Below are 19,484 nucleotides of genomic sequence, written 5' to 3' on the forward strand. Positions count from 1 at the left end.
AGCAATAGATGTAGATAGTGTTGGGTAGTTGCCATCTCCCCCTGGCTTCTTCTTATCCATATGCCTATATAGGGATTTACTGATCCAAAGGTTTGGTCTATTTACATAAATCACTTTTACATAAAGCACTCCAGGGCATTGGTGGTTCAGTGATAGGATTCTCGCCTGTTCCGCCCCCTCCTTGTCACACTCTGATTTTCACCAGTCACTTTTCTCTCCACCCTCTCTATATCACATCCTGTTTCCACCCTACTTGGAGAGTATAAAAACAGCTGCTCTTCTGATTAAAGACACTTGGAAATTGCTTTCCGGCTCCGAGAGTTCCAGAGTGTATCTCCTGCGGAAGTTGGTGCAGCACGCGTTCCTGATCCCTCTCCCACACAGCAGCCTAGATCAGCTCCAGTTGAGTTCTCTCCAACCCAGAGAGCACCGGCTCGGGAAGAAGTACCCTCAGGCTATCCCGGCAGATAGGATCATAGAAAAATGGGCAAATACATATGAATATGTTTTTAATTAGCACTTATCGCACCTCGAATAAACCTCATTGGCTATGATACTGCCACTGTGCAAAGTTAAATATATATGAATATAGACAGTTATAGAAACAATAGACTACCTTTATCTGTGAGCTTGGGAAAACTACTGCAGTTTCCAATAGAGTGATGGGGACACAGAACTCTAGTGATAAGAACAGTGTGGAATTATACCACTGTTATTTTATTATCTTGTAAATCAATATTAAATTACTATATAAAACAGAAGAAAATAAAAACAAGTAACACCCAGGTTCCCCAAAAAAAGTAACAACTTGGTGGTCTGGGAGGTGGTGCAGTGGCTAAAACACTAGACTCTCAAGCATGAGGTCATGAGTTCAATCCCCGGCAGCACATGTACTAGAGTGATGTCTGATTCATTCTCTCTCTCCTATCTTTCTGATTAATAAATAAAATCTTTAAAAAAGTAACAACTTGATATCAAAAACTGTTTGATCATGAATGAAATACATTTAGTAATTTATATGCATTTTAAAATAATGTACTTTAAATTTATCCAGTAATCTAACAATAGTAAACATGATTTGTAGCAAATTACATTGTTCTCATTTTATTGGGTAATATAAAAGTAAACATAGTAAAGATAGATAATCTGTGAACCATCTAAATCTCAGGAGAAATCTTGGCAGACATTACTTTTTAAAAAAAATTTTTATGTATAAAAAGGAAATATTGACAAAACTATAGGATAATGGGGGTACAACTTCGCACAATTCCCACCACCAGACCTCTGTATCCCACTCCCTCCCCTGATAGCTTTCCTATTCTTTAACCTTCTGGGAGTATGGACCCAAGATCATTGTGGGATGCAGAAGGTGGAAGGTCTGGCTTCTGTAATTGCTTCCCTGCTGAACATGGGCATTGACAGGTCGATCCATACTCCCAGCCTGTCTTTTCTTTCCCTAGTGGGGAAGGGCTCTGGGGAAGCAGAGCTCCAAGATACATTGGTGAGGTTGTCTGTCCAGGGAAGTCTGGTCGGCATCATGCTAGCATCTGGAACCTGGTGGCTGAAAAGAGAGTTAACATACAAATCCAAACAAACTGTTGACCAATCATGGACCTAAAGGCTGGAATATTGCATATGAAGTGTTGGGGTGTCCTCCATTTTGTAGATAGCTAGTAGGCATAGTTTAGTTATATTTCAAAGGGCCTGTAGCTATAGTAGTAGTTGTTTGTTTGTTTGTTTGTTTTTGCCTGAGCCTAAAATCTGATATGCAGGTGAATCCAGGTTATTGTGGGGAGATGATACCATGGCTGGGAAAAGGGTCAGAAAGCTGGATCAGGGAAGAGAGTAGCTCGCTAATATGGGAAAGGAGTATAAATATTGTTGATTGTAAACCCCATCGATTTGATGTGATTTGGGGCCCATAATTAGCTTAGGAGCCTGTGTGGCCTCTGCATCCCTCTAGATCTGAGCTCACATTCTGTGGTCATGAGTAGGAACATTCCATGCTGCCCCAGTATCGACCCATCTTCCTCAGGTGTAGCATAAGTAAAGCATTTTTCACTTGCACTGCTTTTTCCTATGTGTGAAGCAAGTTTGAGTCTCTTCCCTACCACAATGAAGGAAGCTTCAGTGCTATTATCTCTGACATATGTATGTGGGCAGGAAAGTTCTTATTAAATTATATGGCAGGCAATAAAAATTTCTGCAGCTTTCCCCTTGTTAATTTGGATACAGACTTCGTTTGGATATGATGGTGATATTATATGGAAGTATTTCAAGATCTTGAATAACTTCATGAAACAGATCTTTCCTGTGTTATAGTCAGTCAAAAGAATCACAGTAAACAAACTTTATTTAGTTGAAATGTGGTTATTACTTCAACAGCTAAACTGCTTTGATTAATATGAAATCTATGAACAATATGAACAGTATAGTAAATAAGAACCTGAGTTCTACATCAGACAGCATTAATATTTATTTTAATTGGTTACATATTTTCTGCTAATTTGTGTGATTCACTTAATATTTTCAATTTTCTGTAGATAATAAGGAGAATATAGCTAATGTTCTAAATGACAGCAATTTTTGAAATGAATGGATTTTTAAAATATGAGATATACTATTTCATAGGAGTCCTGAATTCCTAAATTATTTTTATTCAATTGTTTCCAAAACTTTTAAGTAACATAAGGCATAAAACCCTAAGTATTTTAACTGACTAGTATCAGAAAACATTGGATGTGCATAGATATATTCAAATGGGCTGGAGTTATAGCATAATAATTATGCAAAGAGACTCTCATGCCCAAGATGTCAGAGTCATAGGTTCAATCTCCTGCACCAACATGAGCTAGAGTTGAGCACTGCTCTAGTTAATTTTGTGTATATATATATATATATATATATATATATATATATATATATGGTCAACATTAAGGATAAAGTATTGAAATTATTTATGAAATGAGATTTTTGTGGAAATAATACCAGAAAAGTAATCATATAAAATTATCTGCAGGTAAAGACAAAACATTAGCATGTGTCTACAGTAAAAACTAGATGTTTTTGTTACCATAGAATAATATTATAAGCAATTTTAAAGGATAATAATAAATACTGTTCACTAATTTTTCCTTAATTTTTTCTTTCTTAATTTTATTATTGTTTAGAGACAGAGAGAAATTGAGAGAAGAGGGGGAGATCAGAGAGGAAGAGAGAGAGAAGGACACCAGCAGCCCTGCTTCACCACTTCTGAAGTGTCCCCCTACAGGGGACCAGGAGCTTGAACCTGGGTCCTTGCACATGATAATGTGTGCACTTAGCTATGTGCACTACCACCTGGCCCCTGTTGATTGGATTTTGTATATGTCACTTGTACGAAGTATTCAATTCTGATCCATTCTTCTTCATAATTATACATGAAGTACTTAAAATATTTTATTTTCTTAAAGATTTATTGCAATTAAAACATTGAATATAATTTTTCATCATACACTGACTTTAAAGCCTATATAAAATCAATATTACATAAGATTTCTTATAGTTATTATTCAAGATATACTAACCTATAGAATAAATTAATGAAATTGTGGTTTTACAAAATGAAAGATTTCTAGTTAATTCTCATACTTTTCAAGCAGGACACACAGTAGTAATGCTAACTAATTGATTCCTTTTTCTTCCAACAAAGAATAGAAGCTATATATCATGAAGCTGGGAAGCATAATACACTTGTGATTCCTTGAAACTTTAAAAATCTATAATGTGTTACACATATTATCAGCAAACTCTTCAGTTTAGGACTCTCTGGAACACTTTAGTGGGAGCTTAATGATTTACAATACAGCTGCTGATCTCTATGACAGTTATCTGCAAGATACTTAAGCCTAGTCCCTTTCCATCATCATGCCCTGTACCCCAGGACCTCTCCATCCCATTCCTCTCCCTTTTCCCAGTGTCCTTTTATTTCGTATATTAGGGTGTACACAGTCCATGTTTCATGTTATGTTTTCCTTTATTATGCTTGCTTATTGTATTCCACCTGTAAGTAAGGTCATTCGATATTTGTCCTCCTCTTTTTAGCTTGTATCACTCAATATGTTAGCATCAAGGTTCACCCAAGATATAGCAAAGGAAAAACTTTATCCATTTTAATAGATGCGTAGTATTTATTGTGTACATATACCATAAGTTCTTAGCCACTCATCAGTTGTTGGGCTTTTAATATAAATGTGTAAATTTGAGAGTTTTCAATAATAACAGATGTGCTATTTCCACCAGCTGAAACTACTTATAAAATGACAAATGTTGGTAATTATAAAAGTTTACGACAGGTTTCTGGGCTTTTAACATTGTTTTCTAAGACTGAAAGTTTCTTCAATCAAAAAATTTAAACATGAATCTGCATATTTATTTTTGCTTTTGTTTGGTTCTTGACTGATGTCAGGGTGATAAGAAGAAACGGTGAAGAAGTATGTAGATAATGAGCACAATCTTTTATTTATTTATTTATTTATTTATTTATTTATTTATTTATTTACCAGAGCACTCTTCATATCTGGACTATGGTGATGCTAAAGACTGAACATGGGACCTTTGATGCCCCAGGCATGAAAGGCTTTTTGCATGACCATTTTGCTATCAATCCACCTAACAATGAACAAACTTTAAAGCTGTAATTTACCCCTCCAATATCCTAAATCACATAAGTAGGTACTGTAGGATATTATTTACATACTTAGTGGGATTGCTTTATGCCAGATTTGGGGGGATGTTTTGGTTATGTTATGTAATTATATTTATCATGGAAGTATTATGCACTGTTGATATGGTACATGCCCACTGCAGAAAACAGTGTCGGAGTGCCTCAAAAGCCATGTGAGCCAGTGATCTCACTCTTGAGTACATTCCAAAAGAAAAATTGAAATTATTACCTAAAACAGACTGCAGAACTACTTATAATATACAATACACGCAAATAACCTGAATATTCATCAATACATTATGAAAATGTAATAAATACACAACATAATATCAATCCTTTTTTTTAAAGAAATGTAATCCTACCAAGCATGACAACATGAATGAATCACTAGGACATTATGTTTAATGAAATCAGACATTAACAGGAGAAAAAAAGCTAAATGGTCCCATATATAAGATACTAAAATTAATATAACTCATGAAGTATAACACAGAATTGTGGTTTCCAGAGGCTGAGGGCATTAATAAATGGAGAGTTTTAGTTCAAAAAATATAAAGCTTAATTACCTTAGATAAACTACAGACATCTGCAGTATATCATCTATAGTTAACAACACTATATTATAAACTTAAGAATCGATTAACTTTACAAACTAAGTGTTAAAAGTTTCAGTTTTTGAAATGGAGATGAATTACAACTCATCAAAATTTATTGTTTCCAAGTTCATGTATGTAAAATATTAGAAAACATAGTAGTTCTTTCATTTTCCCTTATTTAGTGGGCAACTGAGAAATATCCACAACATTATATTATACTTCATAGGAAACTTTACTTGAGTTTTTGGAATTGTCATAATAATTATTTTCATTATCACACTATTACAATGCATAATAGAAGTAGTATAATATTTAGTCACAGAAAAGACAAGTTCATAACTGATGTTAGAAATCTTTTCAATTTTCAGATAATTCTGTAACAGAAACCTATTGTTTATAATGTTTGATGATGATATTGCCTTAGTTTTTTAACATTTTTCAGGTTTTAGTTTCTTCTTGTTGAATATAATATTTAAACTTGCTTTCTTCATTAAAAAAAAAAAATCTTCTCTGGTGTGTACCAGCATCTGTATACATGAATGATATAAATTAAAAAATATAGATTCAGGTCTTTATTCTGATGGTCATTGAAATGCCCTGTTTAATCAGTAAAAGATGCCAGATGTTTCATTATTCCGTCAGTCACTGATAATGACAGAGGAAGCTATTGGTGTTTATCAGCTGGCATTTTCTAACTGCTGGTCTGATGTGTCAAAGAAAAACAGCACCTGCCCAAAGAAAGTCCAGAGAACCAGAGCTAGAGAATGTGTCTGAACTTGAGGTCTTGAAGGATTATGTAACAAGTTTACTTCTTTTATTTTTTTAGTAACTAAAAAGGATAAAAGGATGAAAAAACACACACACACACACAAGTTTTTTTGTTTTTTTTTAAAGAATATTTTAAGGTAACCAGGAAGATTTTTGTTGGTGCTTCATAATTGTATCTTTTACAGTGAATTTTCTCTCAGAAAGGTTTGAATGTATGCATCATTGTTGTTTGCTTCTTGATGTTTGGACCTGAAAGGATTGCTTTTACTGTAACACTAAGGTTAGACATTATGACAAATTAATTAGAAAGGACATTCAGAGAGGATATATCAAAATGGATTATAGTCTACATAAAGACTTTGCTACTTATCTATAACTATAACACTAGGAACTGAAAACTAATAAAGTATGTTTAATCTCTTTTTTCTGTAAAAAAAAGTAATTGGTCTACTTAATATGCTAAGCAATGTATGGGAGACTTTGCACAGTTAACATTATACACAAAAACATGGAAAATAGTGAAATTTATTTGGTGCTCTAAATTATTTTGTAGACATTTATTTCTGTACTTATTAAAGAACAGGAGAGAGAATCAGAATACACAGTAACCGGGTTCGAATTCAGGATTTCACACAGACAAGTCTTTCCCTCTAACAATGAGCCAGCTTCACAACATAAATCCATAAGTTTAAGAATAATATTTTCAAATAAATCTTTAAGAAGACAAAAGAGGTTTTGCCACTTTATTTTATCTATTTATTTACTATTTAACATTTTTATAGTTGTAGTAACAACACAGACCTTACATGCTAGAGGTCACAGATGCCTCAGGTTCAATCTCCCGTGTGTTCAAATGCTGAGCAGTGCTTTGGTCTCTGTCTCTCATCCTCAATCTAACAAAATAATGAAATCTTAGAAAAAAATAATAAATGTAGAAGTTGGGTGGGGACAAAGCCAATAGAGAGCATATTTTAGCATATGTGTAGACCCAGGTTCAACTCCTTGGTCCCCTACCTTCTTGATTAAGCTTTATGAGTGGTGGAGCAGTGCTGCAGGTATCTGTCCTCTCTCTCTCTCTCTCTCTCTCTCCCTCCCTCTTTCTCTCTCTGTCAAGATAAATATTTAAAATAATAATAAAAGTAAAATGTTCATAGTCATCTTTAATCCCATTTTCTTTTTTATTATTTATTTATAGTAAGTCAGTCAGTTGCCACATTTGGAAAAGTTCAAATATTTCATATCTTTTAGATCTGTCACTCTACTAAGTTCAACCACTACTCCTTTCGTAGGTGAAAACATCAATGCCCTCAACTAGATGATTATCATTTTTAATTGGGGATTAATGGTTTACAGTCTAGTCTTTGACATATACGTACAACCTTTCATTTCCCCTTTATGGGTATCTGGGAGATATGCATTACCCTCCCCCATCATACAGCAGGACTCCAGTATCCCATAATTCACAAGAATCCTTTGCTTTGGTGTAATACACTATATGTAGTCCAACTTTCACTTTATATTTTACTTTTCTACCAGTTCTTTTTTTTTCTTTTAAGTTCCACTTGTGAATGAAACCATTTAGCATTGATATTGCACTTTCTGAGTTATCTCATTCAACATGATACCTTCAACTTTGTACCAAGATATTACAAAGGAGATGACCATGCCTTTTTAATTCCATTGTATATATGTACCAAAACTTTGCAATTTATCTGCCACTGGGCATCTGAGTTGCTTCCAAGTTTGTTTTCTTACAAACTGTGTTGCTATGAACATAGGTATGTATAAATATTTTTGAACATATGTCTTAGTTTTTCCTGCATATACCTGCAGGAGAGGAATTGCAGGGCCATAAGGTAGGTCCATTTCTAGCATACTGATCTCCAGACTTTTTTTTCCAAAGAGGCTGGGCCAATTCACATCCACATCAACAATAGGGGAGTTCCTTTCCATCCACAAACTCAACAGTTGGTGTTTCTGTTTTACTCTAATGTACGGTATTCTCACAAGAGCAAAGCAGTATCTTGTTTTCACTTGTATTCTTCTGATTATCAGTGACTCTGAGCACATTTTCACATGTCTATTGGCCCTTTGCATCTCTTTGGGGGAGGCTCTGTCTATATTCTTCCCCCATTTTTCAACTGGGTTGTTTGTCCTTTGTTGAGTTCTATGAATTCTGATTTACCGCAGCCATAACATTTGCACTGTGGCTTTGAGTCTCTACTTCAGTGCTTGTGTTCATCATTTGAACAGTATTTAAATCTTAACCTTTAAATGGCCCAAGAATTCCGTTACAATATTGGTTTGCATTATTATAGGATAATTGCTTAATTAGGATTTTGCCTATAGATAGCTTCTTGTAGCGCCTTCACATAAATCTATGTAGGATTCTGTGGATTTATGAAAAATGAGTTAAAAGATCCTGTAGGAGTGCTAGGATCTGCTATTTTACTCCATGCCTTGACTGCAGCTTGTGCACTGAGGCACGTTCCCTTCTTTTCTAATGTTCATTTGTCCACTGAGAGGCAAAATCGCTCTAACCCACTGACTGTGTGAGATATCTCTAAGAACCTGATAGAGCGAAGTTTCAAATTTCATCTCAGTCCCTTCCTTCCCTAATAGTGAGCGTGGGGAAAGTGTCAATGTCAGACAAACCATTTTATTTAAGCCTTCCTGAAAGTATTGCTCAATAGCATTTTTTGAAATGAATTTTACTGTATTTCTCACTGACATGAGAGAGGTCTGAGTTTATGATGGTGGACAGAAACAGAGGAGATGCTGGAAGCACAGAAGTTAGAAAAGGGTTGAGTGAGTCATTATAGGTTGAAGGGGTCATGAAAAGGAGTCTGACATCACTGGAATAGGAGGCAGGGGAGGTGGAATGGCTGAGAAGTCTTGGAGAAAGGAGGTGGGAGATGTGGATTCAGAATCTGGAAGAGCAGGAGAGATTATGGAGGAGCTTTGTTATAAAGAAAACTGCAATTGCTTCAAAGCAAAGAGACAGAGATTATAGGTCTAAAGCTGTTTTGCTCTTACCAAACCAATATTTTTATACAGATTTATTCCAATTGTTCCCATATCTTAACTGATACAATTCCATGTGTGTGAAGACATGTGGAGACAGACTTAATAACAAGGAACAACTTATCCATTCGTCAGCTGGATCAATGACTATTACAAACCTTTAACATTTCTTTCAGTTGTCTGAGGTGACAATTCTCTTCCTCAGAATGTAATATTCCCATAATGAGTGTTTTGGTAGGAGTGTGAAAGTAGAAGAAATTTTAAGATAAAAAGTAAGTCACTAATCAGGAATTGGTAAAGGCTAGTTGGGTCCCTGACTGGCTTGTAAAATCAAGAATCATAGACTTAAAGTAGAGCAGGAAAAAAAAGTAGACAAAAGGACTGGAAGGGGGGGGGTGTTAAAAAAATGACATGTGTGATAGATTTTAAGTCAAACACCCCAGCAGAAAAAAATGGTGTGAGTCAGAAAAAAAAAATGCTAGGAGTCAGGTGGAAACGCAGCGGGTTAAGCACATGTGGTGCAAAGTGCATGAACCAGCTTAAGAATCCTGGTTCCAGCCCACGGCTCCCCACCTGTAGGGGAATCACTTCACAGGTGGTGAAGTAGGTCTGCAGGTATCTTTCTCACTCCCCTCTCTGTCTTCCTTTCCTCTCTCCATTTCTCTCTGTCCTAACAATGATGACATCAGTAACAACAACACTAACTACAAAAACAATAACAAGGGCAACAAAAGGGAAAATAAATAAATTTTAAAAAGAAATTAAAAGTTTCTTTTTAAAAATGCTAGATGTGTGGGCAATTTAAAGTTGAACCATATCAGCAAAAAAAAAAATGTGGGCTTATAATGCGACACATTTGGGCATCAGACATAGGAATTAAAGAAAAAAAAAAACTTAGGCTTGTGTTTGTCAGTTAAGGACTGGGGTGTGATATGTCTATCTTTAAAAAGAAAGGAAAACATTTTTCCTGATAAGAAAAAGAAAAAAACTAAAAGACTTCTGGCATTTTGTTAGGGGGTTAACAAACAGGAGCTTTATTAGGTTAGATAAAAACCATAGCAGCAGAATAAGCAAAGGAGGAAAGACTGGTTAGCCATAATTGCTCAAAGTATGAGTCCATAAGCTTAGTTATCAGTGTTCAGACACATGTATTCAGGTCCCAGGGGTAGCCACATGGTGGGTCCAAGTGACAAGACTGACTTAAATGGCAACAGGAGGAAGCAAAGAGGAGAAAACCCCTAGGCACTTGTTTAAATTGTTTGCTCTACCCACAATTTTTTTGTCAGTCTGCATATGTTTGTCCTATGCTCTTGACATCAGACTGATGTCAGCCATATGTTAAATGCAATCATGTCCCAACAATACTCAATGCAGAGAGACTGAAAGCTTTCCCTCTACTGTCTGGTACAAGACAGGGCTGTCCACAGTCTCCATTACTATTCAACATACACCAAGAAGTCCTAGTCATAGAAATCAGGCAAGAACAAAACATTAAAAAAATGCAGTTTGGAAGGGAGGAAGTTAAATTGTCACTATTCATAGATAACCTGATAATGTATATGTAAGAATTCCAAAATAACCCAGTAGGAAACTCCTGGAAATAATTTAGCAATGATTGCTAGGCTACAAAAAGTAGCAAACAAAAATCATTACCATTCTTCTATGCAAACACTAAGTTAAATGGAGAAATTCAGAAATTGATTCCATTCACTACAGCAACAAAAACTTGGGTCAAATATCTAGGGATAAGTCTAACAAGGTAATTGAAGGACCTAGTACTGAAAACTATGAGATACTTTTCAAAAGAAATAATAACAAATAGATACAAAGAAATAGAAAGTTTTCCCATGCTCATGGATTGAAAGAATTAACATTGTCAAAATGACAATTCTACTGAAAGGTTCCACCAAATTTCTTTAGGAGAGTGGAACAAAAGATATCTAGATAACAGAAGATATCTGGAGACAAAAATAAATAAATAAATAAATAAACAGAATAACCAAAACAATCCTGAGAGAAAACAGCCAGAATGAAGGCACAGTGAACGTACCACAATGCCACTATAGTAAAAACTGCCTGGTATTTCAACCAAAAAGACAAATAGACAAGTAAAATAGAATTAAGAGACCAGAAATCAGTCTCCACAAATACAGACATCTAATTTTGACAAGGAAGCCAGAAACATAAAATGGAGAAAGGAAAATCTATTCAACATTTGGAGCATTATTTTAACTCATTTCTCAGTTTTGATTGTGGATATCATTCATTATGCTCTATAAATGTATGTTTAAGGTATCCATGTAAAACAAGACTGAAAATGTTGCTCTCTTACTTACCTACTAAAAGCAGTTGCATGTTATTATCTTTATTCAAGATTATTGCTTCATTTCTTAATATACCTTAAGTTCAACTTACTTTGGCATACAGTTTCCAAATTTTATAATTCTATCATGCAAAAATTTGTAAAACCCTAGAGAAATATTGGATGTTGTTTTAGCAAAGATGATTTTTCTGTATATTTAGTCACCCTTGGGAGAAATGATATTCCCACCTATGAAGATTTAATTTTTCTAGGAGAAAAAGTCACATTTCTTGGTGTTTTTCTGTAACAGCCATATTAATAGAAACTCAAAATAAATTGAGGTTATTGGGAACTAGAAGATAAGCATTTAGATGACAAGCTATTGATTTTCTTCTAAAGCAAAAGTGTTTTCTTAAAAGAGTAAATAAAATCCTTTGTGGATGACTTACAAGTAAAATATGTGAAATCGACTTTTTCTAAATCGTATATTGATTCAATGTTCACAAACACTTTTCTTGCCAATACAATGTGATCATTTCTTGAACTTTATGAAGCTACAAAAGGACATAACTATCCAGTGTGTGAGACATTATTTATGTTATATTTGCTTTAAGATGAACTTGTTTTTAAATGTGTGAGCACAAAATCCACATCTAGAATCTTTACTAGAACTTATAAAGATAAATTTTATCAAAACACAGATATGTTATGCAAGTAAAGTTTTAAATTTTATCACTTATGTTATTTGATAAGAATTTTAATTATGGGAGTCGGATGGTAGTGCAGTGGGTTAAGCGCACGTGGCGCAAAGCAAAAGGACTGGTTAATGGATCCCTGTTCCAGCCCTTTGCTCCCCACCTGCAGGAGTGAAGCAAGTCTGCAGGTGTCTATCATTCTCTCCCCTTCTCTGCCTTCCCCTCCTCTCTCCATTTTTCTCTGTCCAACAACGACGACATCAATAACAACAACTACAACAGTAAAACAAGGGCAACAAAAAAGAATAAATAAATAATTATTAAAAATAATTTTAATTATGAGAAAATTTTTGCTAGTATTAATTTATAATATAAACATTATATTATTTAAGATAAAGAAAAATGATAGATAATACCTCTATAGTATTTGCTATATTCCACTGTTTTTTTATATTCAATTCATTTAGTCATATAATCTTAAAAAGTCATCATCTTTGTTTAATGAAGTTAGTAGTCTATGACTATTAGAATATAAATTTTGTATTTCTTTAGTATATTCAAAATGAAACATATTTTAGAAATTAGTTCCATAAATTACAGATTGGAAAGTAACCTGTGAAAAATGCTTGTCTGAAAAGACATACCTAAACACATGGTCATAAAAACTCAGCAAAAATAATATTAAACCAAAAGATGATAAAAAAAGGTTCTAAATTGACACAGTACTAAAGGAAAGACACAAATGACAAAGCAGCACTAGAAAAATCATATTTAGTATCATATTTCTTAGGAGTAGTGGATTTGTGGATGTGAACAACAATGAATATCTGAGAAACCTTTATAGTGTTTTCTATGGGTGCTATGCCAAACTGCATATGATGCAGCCCTTCTACATCTAGGAAACCACCAGAAATGTAGCAGATGTAAACACTAATTAAAAAAAAAATACACATTTTTCCCTGTGGAACTATTTACAATAACAAAAACATAAAAGTAATCTAAATGTTCATAAAGAGTTGAATGAATGAAAAATATATTGTGCAGACATGTGATGCAAAACTACCCAACTTCAAAAGTAAGATTATGTTGAATGTAAAACATTAATTCCTCAATAAAAAAATAAAAAATAGATAATCAATTTTTTTTAAAGTAAGATTAAATTTTGTTACTCACATTAGCGGAGAGGTGGCACAGTGGGTTAAGTGCACATGGCGCGAAGCGCAAGGACTGGCATAAGAATCCTAGTTGGAGCAACTAACTTCCACCTTCAGGGGATTGTTTCACAGGCGGTAAAGCAGGGCTGCAGGTGTCTATCTTTCTCTGTCTTCCCCTCCTCTCCCAATTTCTCTCTGTCCTATCCAACAATAACAATAGCAATAACAACAACAATAATAACAACAACGTGGTCCGGGAGGTGGCACAGTGGATAAAATATTGGGCTCTCAGGCATGAGGCCGGAGTTCAGTCCCTGGCAGCACATGTACCAGAGTGATATCTGGTTCTTTCTCTCTCTCCTTCTATCTTTCTAGTAAATAAAATATTAAAAAAAAAATAACAACGACGACGATAAACAACAGGGCAATGAAGGGGAAAAAAATAAAAAAGAAAAAGGAAAGGCAGTAAATAGTACCATTCAACTATTAACAATAAAGGAACAAAGGACAAAGCAACCTTTAGACTATGAGAGATAATACTTTCATCCCACTTGCAAATATTAGTAGTCATGGGCCTTTTGGAATATACCTGAAAATAGACATCCTAGCTTCTTTCAAAATGAAGACTTCGAATCTCATCTGCTATATTCTCACCTTTAGTTTCCTGGTTATTAAACAATTTGTTTTGTTTTATATCTTGGAGACTAGCCGGTACGTGTTATATGTTTTTCATTTACAAAATTGTACAATGTTTGTAAATAGGATTCTTATTCTGTCATTGTAATAGCTGTAGCTAGTAACTAAAAGCATATGACACTATACATAACTGCTCTTTATATAATACTTTATAATAATATAAAAAGTCCAAAAATGAAGAGGTAACTATGGCTTGTAATATTAAAATAATCTCTGTGAACTTGTGAATAATGTTAACCATAGAAGTGTTTATTAAAGAAAATATGTTTTCATTTATCTCAGTTAAGAATATCCCTTCACTTCTAATAATATAGAGTTATCTGGCGAAAGTATAATTAAAATATTGTTAACCTGTATTCTATGGCATTTAAAAGGTTACATGTTTTTATTAAAATCTTTTGGTGACTTCTTCCTCTTAGTTTTAAAATTTCTAACTTTATCCGAAAAAGCACTCATTGACAGGAAGTAAAATAATTTTAATTACAATGGTTTGTTTACTAGGATCACTCAGAAGATTTTTTTTTTTTGATGTTGTTTTTTTGGGTAAATTCCCAGGAAATAAATTATTGGTTCATAGGATAGGCCCATTTCTAGTATTCTTCAGTATCTCCAGGCATTTTCCACAGGGACTGAACAAATTTACATTCCTCCCAGCAGGGCAGTAAGGGTTCCTTTTCCCCCACATTCTCAATAACACTTGCTGGTTTTGTTCTGTATGCTGTATGATATTCTCACAGGTGTAAAGTGACACCTCATCTTTATTTTCATTTCTTTAGTAATCAGTGACTTTGACTGTTTTCCAATGACTATTGTTCCTATAGATTTCTTCCTTAAGGATTCTAATTAGGTCCTCTCCCCGTTTTTTAATGAAGCTTGGGTTTTAGTCTGTGTGTGAGATGTGTATTTTATTTGTCTGTTTCTGGTTATTAGACATTTTTATGGTGTTTCACCATTTTCCCTGGTGCATTTCTGTTTTGATGATGGCTCCCTTTGCTGTTTAGGAGCTTTTGAGTTCAATGTAATCCCATTGGTTAATTTTCATTTTGCTATCGTTGCTAGACATGAGTCTTTGAATTCATTTTGAATTATAGATCATGAAGTGTTCTGCAATGCATTTTTCTTTTCTTTGCCTTCAGAATTAGTGCTGGGGCTCAGTGCTGGCACTACAAATCCATTACTACTAGTGACCTTTTCCTTCCTTCCCTCCTTATTTTATTTATTTATTTATTTATTTATTTATTTATTTATTTATTGTTACTTATTTTATTTTTCCAGTAGTACAGAGAAATTGAGAGGGAAGGGGGAGCTAGAGAGGGAGAGGGAAAAAGAAGCACCTGAAGGCCTGCTTCACCACTTGTGAAGCATCCTTGTTGCAGGTGGGCAGTGGGGACTCAAACCCAAGTCATTGTGCAGCTCCTTGCATATATTACTATGTTCACTTCACTGGGTGCACCATCACCTGACACCCCATTTTTATCTATATTTGATAGTTTCTGGTTAATGTACATGTTTTTGTTCTATTTATTATTAGACTTTTTCATGCATAGTGCTAAGTAGTGATTCAGTATCATTCATCTGTAAGTTTCAACTCAGTTTTCCCAACAACATTTGTTGTAGAATTTTTCCTTTTACCATTTAATGCTTTGGGTCCCCTTGTCAAAAAAAAAAAAAAAAAAAAACAGTTGTCTGTAGATTTAGGGCTTATTTCTGGGCTTTCAACTATAGTCCACTTACATTACTTCTTTTAATAAATGTAAGTATGTAAGAAATAGAGATACTTCAATTTCATAAGCATGTTTAGAGTTGAAACTACTTCTTTGGATTGGTAAGTAAGCTTGTCTTCTTTTAGAATTGCCGATTGTACAATTGTATTCCTCTTGCTCATTCCAAAATTTTTCAAATGTGATTTCCACTACAATGTATCCATTGTAAACTAAACTTTGGTTACCTCCAATTCCAACCCACCTCCCGCCCTGCACCATATGTACATTGAACATTCAGTGTGGTATTAGAAACCACTGGAAGGCAGTTCAAATGAGGTGAGTTTATGACAGTAGGGGTCCTAGTGATGGAATCAGTGGCTTTTAAAAAAATCAATAATACAGAATTTTCTTTGCTTAAATACTAATTATGAAAGAACACAATGAAATGGTGGACACCCACAATAGAATGTTACTCAGATGCTAAAAATGATGAATCCAACTCCTTCACTTCATCTTGGATGGAGCTTGAAAGAATCATGTAAAGTTGGATAAACTAAGAAAGATGATCTCACCCCTTGGAGGAACTTAAGAAAGGACAAAAAGGGAGAACACATATTAAAACTTGGACTGGGATTGGTATATTGCACCAAAGTAAAGTACTCAACAGAGTGTGGGTTGGGAAAGTATTAGGGGGATTTGGGGTTCTGGTGCATGATGGCAGAAAAAAGCCTATATGTCAGGCAAAAACTAGTAAAGTCATTACCCCCTGAAATAAATTTAAAATAGACTTCCTAGCTTCTTGCCGCATGAAGACCTCAAATATCACTTGCTATATTCTTACCTTTAGGTTCCTGATTATTAAATAATTTGTTCTGCTTTATAGCTTAGTGTTTTTTAGCTACCAAGTTACAGATACTACCATGATGCCAACCTAACTTCTCTGGGAAGATGACCTCACCAGTGTGTCCTAGAACCCCAGATCCCCAGAGCCTGACCTCTGTTAGGCAAGAATGAAATAGGTGAGGAGTATGGATAGACCTGTCAATGCCTATGTCCATCAGAGAAGCAATTACAGAAGTCAGACTTTCCACCTTCTGCTCCCCATAAACACCTTTTATTTATACTCTCAGAGGGACAAAGAATAGGGGACCTTCCAGTGGAGGGTTAGGATACAAAACTTTAGATGGAATTATATCCAAAACATATCATAATCTTGTTGATCATTATTAAATAATCAATAATAAAAATAAAAAATAAAGAAAAAAGAAAAAAACCTATGTGAGTATGAGAGTGTTTTGCAGACATCTATCACAAGGAGATGGGAAATTGTAACACTGTGTCAACAACTTTATTATCACCTTTTAATGCCCTCCAATAGAATGATAAAAAAAAAAAAAGAAATGGTGGATAAATGCAAGTCTAGAAAATAAGATATATCCTGGGCTGAGGAGATAGCATAAAGCTTATGCAAAAGGACTTTTATGCTTAAAGCAGCAAAATTACCAGGTTCAAGCACCAAGCAATAGCATAAAGTAGAGCTGAACAGTGTTCTAGGAAAAATAAACAAAGCAAACAAAAATCAACAAACATATCTCACCAGAAACTAACAAGGTTGGTAGACGACAGGAGCCCTTATTTAAACCGCACAGTTTGAGAATTGTGTTAATATTTTTGACTTGACTAAGACAGACAAGAATAATGGTTCTGGATAAAGAGTGGAAAATACGAATGTATTTGAAAATCTACCCCACCTAATATTACTTCTCAAAGTTGGCTATTATAAGAGCAATTTGTCTTCTTTCCTTGGAAAGTGTTCTATGCTCAAAAAAGCACAAGTTAACTAAAGATTTAATCATTTAAGCTGCTAGAGCTTTATCTGTGCCAATTCCCTATTAAAATTTAAATGTGTCTAGATGAAACTCATCTATAAAATGAAACCTTCTTTATGACCTTAAGAGTGACTTCTGTTTCTTGAAAATAAGTTTGTACTGTGTTTTATCAAAACATCTATTACTAACAGTCTTAAGGTATAAATTGCAATATTTTTGTATGTGAGTATGTGGCATACTTACAAGTATATCAATATTTTTCACAACTGGGGATTTTTATACTTAAAAATCTTTGGATGTGATGCCATTCTGACTTCCCTAGGCAGACGACCTCACCAATGTGTCCTGGAACCCCACCACCTCCCTATCCATCTAGGGAAAGATAGAAACAGGCTGGGGGTATGGATTGACCTACCAATTTCCATGTTCAGCAGAAAAATAATTATAGAAGCCAGACTTTCTATCTTCTGAACCTCGTAAAGAATTTTGGTGGTTGAGTGCATATGTTACAGTGTGCAAGGACCCTGGTTTAAGACCTTGGATCCAACCTGCAGGGGGAAGCTTCACAAGTACTCAAACAGGTCTGCAGGTGTCTCTGTTTCTTTCCCTACTGCCCTCCCTCTCAATTTCTGGCTGTCTCTATCCAATAAATAAATGAAGACAATAAACATTTTAAAAATAATTTTGGTTTATACTTCCAGAGGGATAATGAATAGGGAAACTTCTGATGGAGGGGATAAGATATGCAACTCTGGTGGTGGGAATTGCATGGAACCATTTTCCTGTTATCCTAAAACCTTGTTAATAATTATTAAGTCACTAACAAAATGAAAAAAAAAAATCCATGCAAAGATAATACACAGCACTTTTTTATTTAATAAAGAATTACATCCTATGATTTTGTTAATGTCTCCTTTCTTAAATAAAAAAATTAAAAAATAAAAAAAAGAATTACTGATTAGTTTAATATTTTAATGTACATCCTTCACTGATGTTTTATTTGGAGGGTTTTTTTGTTTGTTTGTTTGTCTGACTGATTGATTGATTGATTGATTGATTTAAGCAGAAACTGACTCAGCTGAAGGAAAAGTCAAAGGAAAGGCAAGAAAGGAGCAGCTGTGGTCCAAATACTAATTTTTCAGGAACAGCAATATCGTGACTCATGATACCATTTTATATTCTTGAGTAACTTACAGAAGATATAACAGAGATATGGTGGTGGGAATTATGCAAGGATGTACCCCTCTTATCCTATGTTTTTTCAATGTTTCCTTTTTATAAATAAAAAAATTTTAAAAGAGAAAAATATAAATTATTTTGGCAGAAGTGTGATATTCTTATTTTGGGTCACTTGGGTGTTTCCTTGATTTTTAATCCTACTATTATAGCATCCCCAGAAAGAAAGCTTTTAAGGGAGATTTTATTAAAAAATAGGGTGGAGTCTTCAAAAAGATAAATAGTTCATGAGTCCCCAATCGTATATTGCTCACCGTTATGTGATCTTCATAAGTAGCTAAAATGAAAATGTCACATGAAGCCAGACAACTGTAATTTAAAGTTATTAAAGTGTGAAAATAACATTAACTAGTTTTATGGATTGTTATATTGATATCTTATTAAGAAAGAATGTAGAGGCTAGGGAGACAAAATTGTGGTTATTAAAAAAGTTCAATCATGTCATCACCATAAGGCAGAGCAGAGTAAAATTCTGGGGGGAAAGAAAAGAGGCACAGAGATATTTGATCATGTGTACTGAACCAGGTTGACTTTTTGTATGTCATGGAAGCCATGGTAATGGAGGAAGCTTTGATTGTGGTGTAGTCCCACCCATCTGTCTCTTTTCCTTTGAATGAGAAAAAAAAAAAGACTTGGAGTGGTGAAATCACAAGGATGCAAGACCCTACTTTCATAGAGGCACATATGAAAAAAGTAAAAAAAAAAAAAAAAATACATAGACTTGTTGTTTGTATAGATTTGCATGTGTGCATTACTGAACAACCTTGACAACTTAT

The 19,484-nt window shown here is 34.3% G+C and overlaps 1 pseudogene; it reads right to left on the reverse strand.

Annotated features, from left to right (window-relative positions):
* Window positions 1-457: 457 nt before the first annotated feature.
* On the reverse strand, window positions 458-574 carry LOC132539996 (U4 spliceosomal RNA; annotated as a pseudogene).
* Between the last annotated feature and the right edge of the window lie 18,910 nt (window positions 575-19,484).

This window comes from Erinaceus europaeus, chromosome 8 (assembly GCF_950295315.1).
Source record: "Erinaceus europaeus chromosome 8, mEriEur2.1, whole genome shotgun sequence".
Lineage (NCBI taxonomy): Eukaryota > Metazoa > Chordata > Mammalia > Eulipotyphla > Erinaceidae > Erinaceus > Erinaceus europaeus.